The sequence below is a fragment of the Lagenorhynchus albirostris genome, chromosome 20 (assembly GCF_949774975.1).
Source record: "Lagenorhynchus albirostris chromosome 20, mLagAlb1.1, whole genome shotgun sequence".
Classification (NCBI taxonomy): domain Eukaryota; kingdom Metazoa; phylum Chordata; class Mammalia; order Artiodactyla; family Delphinidae; genus Lagenorhynchus; species Lagenorhynchus albirostris.
Window position 1 is genome coordinate 21,255,175 of NC_083114.1, and position 5,000 is coordinate 21,260,174.

A 5,000-nucleotide genomic window follows, 5' to 3' on the forward strand; every position below is an offset into this window, starting at 1 on the left:
CCGGGCCCTGAAGCCTCCGGGGCCACGTGCCTGTGAGCGACGTGCGGGATCTTGGGCGGGGCGCCAAGCGCCGAAGGGTTTGCTGGGTCACGGCCGCCCTGGGCTGGGAGGTGGTCGCCAAACCCTCCGCCGCCGCCCGATACCCGAGACCTCCGTTCCCCCTGCCTGGGCGGGCGAGGGGGCCCTGCCGGGGCGGGCCGGCCGCCGGGCTGGCGTTAAGGCGCCAGCGCCAGCGAAAGTGGGCCTCAAGAGGCAGCCCGCGGCCCCTGCCCCCGTCTACGGCCATACCACCCTGAACGCGCCCGATCTCGTCTGATCTCGGAAGCTAAGCAGGGTCGGGCCTGGTTAGTACTTGGATGGGAGACCGCCTGGGAATACCGGGTGCTGTAGGCTTTTTGCCTCCCGCTCCGCCCGCCTTCTCCTTCACTCGCCCGCGGCGGGGGCCGCCGGCACCGCCCCCGCCGGGCACCGCCCCCGCCGGGCCCCGCTGCAGGCCCCGCCTCCTCAGGCCCCTCCCACCACGGCGCGCGCCGGCGGGGGCGCTCCCCGCCGGCCCGGCCGGCCAGGCGGCCAGAAGGCGGCCCTGGAAGGCAGCCGCACCCCAGACGCTCCTGGGGCGGCTGGCCCGGACTCAGACTCCGCCGCGGGCCCAGTTGCCGTCCTTTCGGCCCGCGAGCCCCTCGACCTGCACCTGGCCGCCCCCACCGGCGCCCAGCCCCGGCGCCGCCACCTGTGTGCCGGTGTGTCCCTCCACAGCTCCCTCCGACAGAAGCCCCCCCCCCCACCACCCCGCCCCTCTGGCGTGTCACCGCGGCCGGGTGCGGGAGCGGGATCGAGGGCAGGGGCCGCTTCCCCGGGCCTGCCGGCCACCAGGGGCGGGGTCCTGAGCTCGGCGGGGGCTGTGGGGGCAAGGGTGGCCTGGCCGGGGCTGAGGGGCCGTGGCGACTCAATGGTGGCTCCCAGTGGCTTCGGGCCAGCTGCTGTCGGGCAGGAGGGCCGGCCCGGGCTGCGGCCGGGCTGCGCCTAGCGCCGCGTGGGCGGGCAGGGCCGAGGCCCAAGGGACCGCGGGCCCCGGGCCCTGAAGCCTCCGGGGCCACGTGCCTGTGAGCGACGTGCGGGATCTTGGGCGGGGCGCCAAGCGCCGAAGGGTTTGCTGGGTCACGGCCGCCCTGGGCTGGGAGGTGGTCGCCAAACCCTCCGCCGCCGCCCGATACCCGAGACCTCCGTTCCCCCTGCCTGGGCGGGCGAGGGGGCCCTGCCGGGGCGGGCCGGCCGCCGGGCTGGCGTTAAGGCGCCAGCGCCAGCGAAAGTGGGCCTCAAGAGGCAGCCCGCGGCCCCCGCCCCCGTCTACGGCCATACCACCCTGAACGCGCCCGATCTCGTCTGATCTCGGAAGCTAAGCAGGGTCGGGCCTGGTTAGTACTTGGATGGGAGACCGCCTGGGAATACCGGGTGCTGTAGGCTTTTTGCCTCCCGCTCCGCCCGCCTTCTCCTTCACTCGCCCGCGGCGGGGGCCGCCGGCACCGCCCCCGCCGGGCCCCGCTGCAGGCCCCGCCTCCTCAGGCCCCTCCCACCACGGCGCGCGCCGGCGGGGGCGCTCCCCGCCGGCCCGGCCGGCCAGGCGGCCAGAAGGCGGCCCTGGAAGGCAGCCGCACCCCAGACGCTCCTGGGGCGGCTGGCCCGGACTCAGACTCCGCCGCGGGCCCAGTTGCCGTCCTTTCGGCCCGCGAGCCCCTCGACCTGCACCTGGCCGCCCCCACCGGCGCCCAGCCCCGGCGCCGCCACCTGTGTGCCGGTGTGTCCCTCCACAGCTCCCTCCGACAAAAGCCCCCCCCCACACCACCCCGCCCCTCTGGCGTGTCACCGCGGCCGGGTGCGGGAGCGGGATCGAGGGCAGGGGCCGCTTCCCCGGGCCTGCCGGCCACCAGGGGCGGGGTCCTGAGCTCGGCGGGGGCTGTGGGGGCAAGGGTGGCCTGGCCGGGGCTGAGGGGCCGTGGCGACTCAATGGTGGCTCCCAGTGGCTTCGGGCCAGCTGCTGTCGGGCAGGAGGGCCGGCCCGGGCTGCGGCCGGGCTGCGCCTAGCGCCGCGTGGGCGGGCAGGGCCGAGGCCCAAGGGACCGCGGGCCCCGGGCCCTGAAGCCTCCGGGGCCACGTGCCTGTGAGCGACGTGCGGGATCTTGGGCGGGGCGCCAAGCGCCGAAGGGTTTGCTGGGTCACGGCCGCCCTGGGCTGGGAGGTGGTCGCCAAACCCTCCGCCGCCGCCCGATACCCGAGACCTCCGTTCCCCCTGCCTGGGCGGGCGAGGGGGCCCTGCCGGGGCGGGCCGGCCGCCGGGCTGGCGTTAAGGCGCCAGCGCCAGCGAAAGTGGGCCTCAAGAGGCAGCCCGCGGCCCCCGCCCCCGTCTACGGCCATACCACCCTGAACGCGCCCGATCTCGTCTGATCTCGGAAGCTAAGCAGGGTCGGGCCTGGTTAGTACTTGGATGGGAGACCGCCTGGGAATACCGGGTGCTGTAGGCTTTTTGCCTCCCGCTCCGCCCGCCTTCTCCTTCACTCGCCCGCGGCGGGGGCCGCCGGCACCGCCCCCGCCGGGCCCCGCTGCAGGCCCCGCCTCCTCAGGCCCCTCCCACCACGGCGCGCGCCGGCGGGGGCGCTCCCCGCCGGCCCGGCCGGCCAGGCGGCCAGAAGGCGGCCCTGGAAGGCAGCCGCACCCCAGACGCTCCTGGGGCGGCTGGCCCGGACTCAGACTCCGCCGCGGGCCCAGTTGCCGTCCTTTCGGCCCGCGAGCCCCTCGACCTGCACCTGGCCGCCCCCACCGGCGCCCAGCCCCGGCGCCGCCACCTGTGTGCCGGTGTGTCCCTCCACAGCTCCCTCCGACAAAAGCCCCCCCCCACACCACCCCGCCCCTCTGGCGTGTCACCGCGGCCGGGTGCGGGAGCGGGATCGAGGGCAGGGGCCGCTTCCCCGGGCCTGCCGGCCACCAGGGGCGGGGTCCTGAGCTCGGCGGGGGCTGTGGGGGCAAGGGTGGCCTGGCCGGGGCTGAGGGGCCGTGGCGACTCAATGGTGGCTCCCAGTGGCTTCGGGCCAGCTGCTGTCGGGCAGGAGGGCCGGCCCGGGCTGCGGCCGGGCTGCGCCTAGCGCCGCGTGGGCGGGCAGGGCCTAGCGCCGCGTGGGCGGGCAGGGCCGAGGCCCAAGGGACCGCGGGCCCCGGGCCCTGAAGCCTCCGGGGCCACGTGCCTGTGAGCGACGTGCGGGATCTTGGGCGGGGCGCCAAGCGCCGAAAGGTTTGCTGGGTCACGGCCGCCCTGGGCTGGGAGGTGGTCGCCAAACCCTCCGCCGCCGCCCGATACCCGAGACCTCCGTTCCCCCTGCCTGGGCGGGCGAGGGGGCCCTGCCGGGGCGGGCCGGCCGCCGGGCTGGCGTTAAGGCGCCAGCGCCAGCGAAAGTGGGCCTCAAGAGGCAGCCCGCGGCCCCCGCCCCCGTCTACGGCCATACCACCCTGAACGCGCCCGATCTCGTCTGATCTCGGAAGCTAAGCAGGGTCGGGCCTGGTTAGTACTTGGATGGGAGACCGCCTGGGAATACCGGGTGCTGTAGGCTTTTTGCCTCCCGCTCCGCCCGCCTTCTCCTTCACTCGCCCGCGGCGGGGGAGGGGGGTGGGGGTGGGGGGCAGCCGGCTCCGCCCCCGCCGAGCCCCGCTGCAGGCAGTAGTCAAGGTGGTTTGCCTGCCCGAGCAGGAAGCTTGGGCGATGGCAGAAGCGGGAAGAAACTCTTGAGCACAGGTTCTTGGGATCCACGGAGCAGCGCATGCACATGCGATGGCTGCCTACACAGCTGGCTTGCTTGTCTGTGGGGAAAGGCGAGATGGGTCAGGGCCTGGGTTCCTGAGGGGCTGAGAATCAAGGCAGGGATAGAAGAAAGGGGACAGGCCCACATCCCCTGAACCCACGCCGGCGCCCACTCACCTTTGTGGAAAATACGATTGAAAAGTGCCCGCAAGAATCTCTTCAGATGCCTCCAGAGTTGAGGGAAGAAGGGGAGGGGGGAGGCCGGGAGCAGGGTGAGCCCTGAAATCCAACCCTTGTCCGGTCACACCCCAGCAGCCCTCCCACCTCAGCCCCTTCAAGACCCCAGGGCTCCCCCAACCGCGCTGCACAGATCCTGCCCTGACCATAGTCACCACGTTGATCCCCACGTTGAGCAAGATGAAGCTGACCGGGATCAGAAGAATTGAGTATCCTTGCTCCTGGCATTTCCTGGGGATGGGGCCAGTGAACGGCTCGGCTCGGTAGTAGTTTCGCTCACCCATGGCCGTTGGTCCCAGGACTGCCTGGGCCCCCTGCCCTCCAGTTTTAACTGGGAGCCAGACTGGGTCATAATGGGGCAGGTGGTGAGGTCACAGTGAGGGAGGGGGATGAAAAGGAGGGCCCAGAGTGGCATTCCCTGGTAACCAGGGTCAGGTAAGCTGAGGCTGGACAGTCAAACAGGGCCCGGTGGCCGGCATACATCCCCTCGAGCGGTCATTCATTCGCTCACCGCCCGCTGACTCACTTGTTCAAATGACGCATTGCGTCTCTTGGCCCCTCTTGAGACTAGGAAGACCTTGGCCTCAGAGGCCTGCTGAAGGCCTGGCTGGAGTCCAGAGCCTCAGCCTTCTTCATGCCCTTCACTGGGCCTGGAGCTGGACCTGCCCAGATGTGGAACCTCCCAGTTTGGAAGCAACTTCTTGTATGAGGCTCTCTGTGGACAGGGACAGCTGAGACACAGAGGAGGTGCCCAGAGACCAGGGGTTTGGAGTCTGCAGCTGCAGATGTACTTAGTGCATGGTATAGGACCAGGAGGGGCCTGCTGGCGGAACTGTGGCCACTAAACCAAAGGGACCCTCAGGCCAAGAAGGGGACACTGGCTTCTTATTGCAGGAAGCCAAGCGCAGGGACCCAGGCTGGCAGAAGGAGTGGCGCTTCCAAGCCACAGACCACCAATGTTTCCTGGACTCTGGCG

General features: G+C 72.2%; 4 non-coding genes across 4 annotated transcripts; all 4 read left to right on the forward strand.

The window, feature by feature from the left end:
• The first annotated feature begins 274 nt into the window (after positions 1–274).
• LOC132512216 (5S ribosomal RNA) lies at positions 275–393 on the forward strand. The gene has a single exon (XR_009537950.1). It is a non-coding gene; the product is annotated as a 5S ribosomal RNA (ribosomal RNA).
• A 952-nt stretch (positions 394–1,345) lies between these two features.
• LOC132512217 (5S ribosomal RNA) lies at positions 1,346–1,464 on the forward strand. Its single transcript, XR_009537951.1, has one exon. It is a non-coding gene; the product is annotated as a 5S ribosomal RNA (ribosomal RNA).
• Positions 1,465–2,400: 936 nt separating this feature from the next.
• On the forward strand, positions 2,401–2,519 carry LOC132512218 (5S ribosomal RNA). The gene has a single exon (XR_009537952.1). It is a non-coding gene; the product is annotated as a 5S ribosomal RNA (ribosomal RNA).
• Positions 2,520–3,480: 961 nt separating this feature from the next.
• LOC132512219 (5S ribosomal RNA) lies at positions 3,481–3,599 on the forward strand. Its single transcript, XR_009537953.1, has one exon. It is a non-coding gene; the product is annotated as a 5S ribosomal RNA (ribosomal RNA).
• Positions 3,600–5,000: the final 1,401 nt, after the last annotated feature.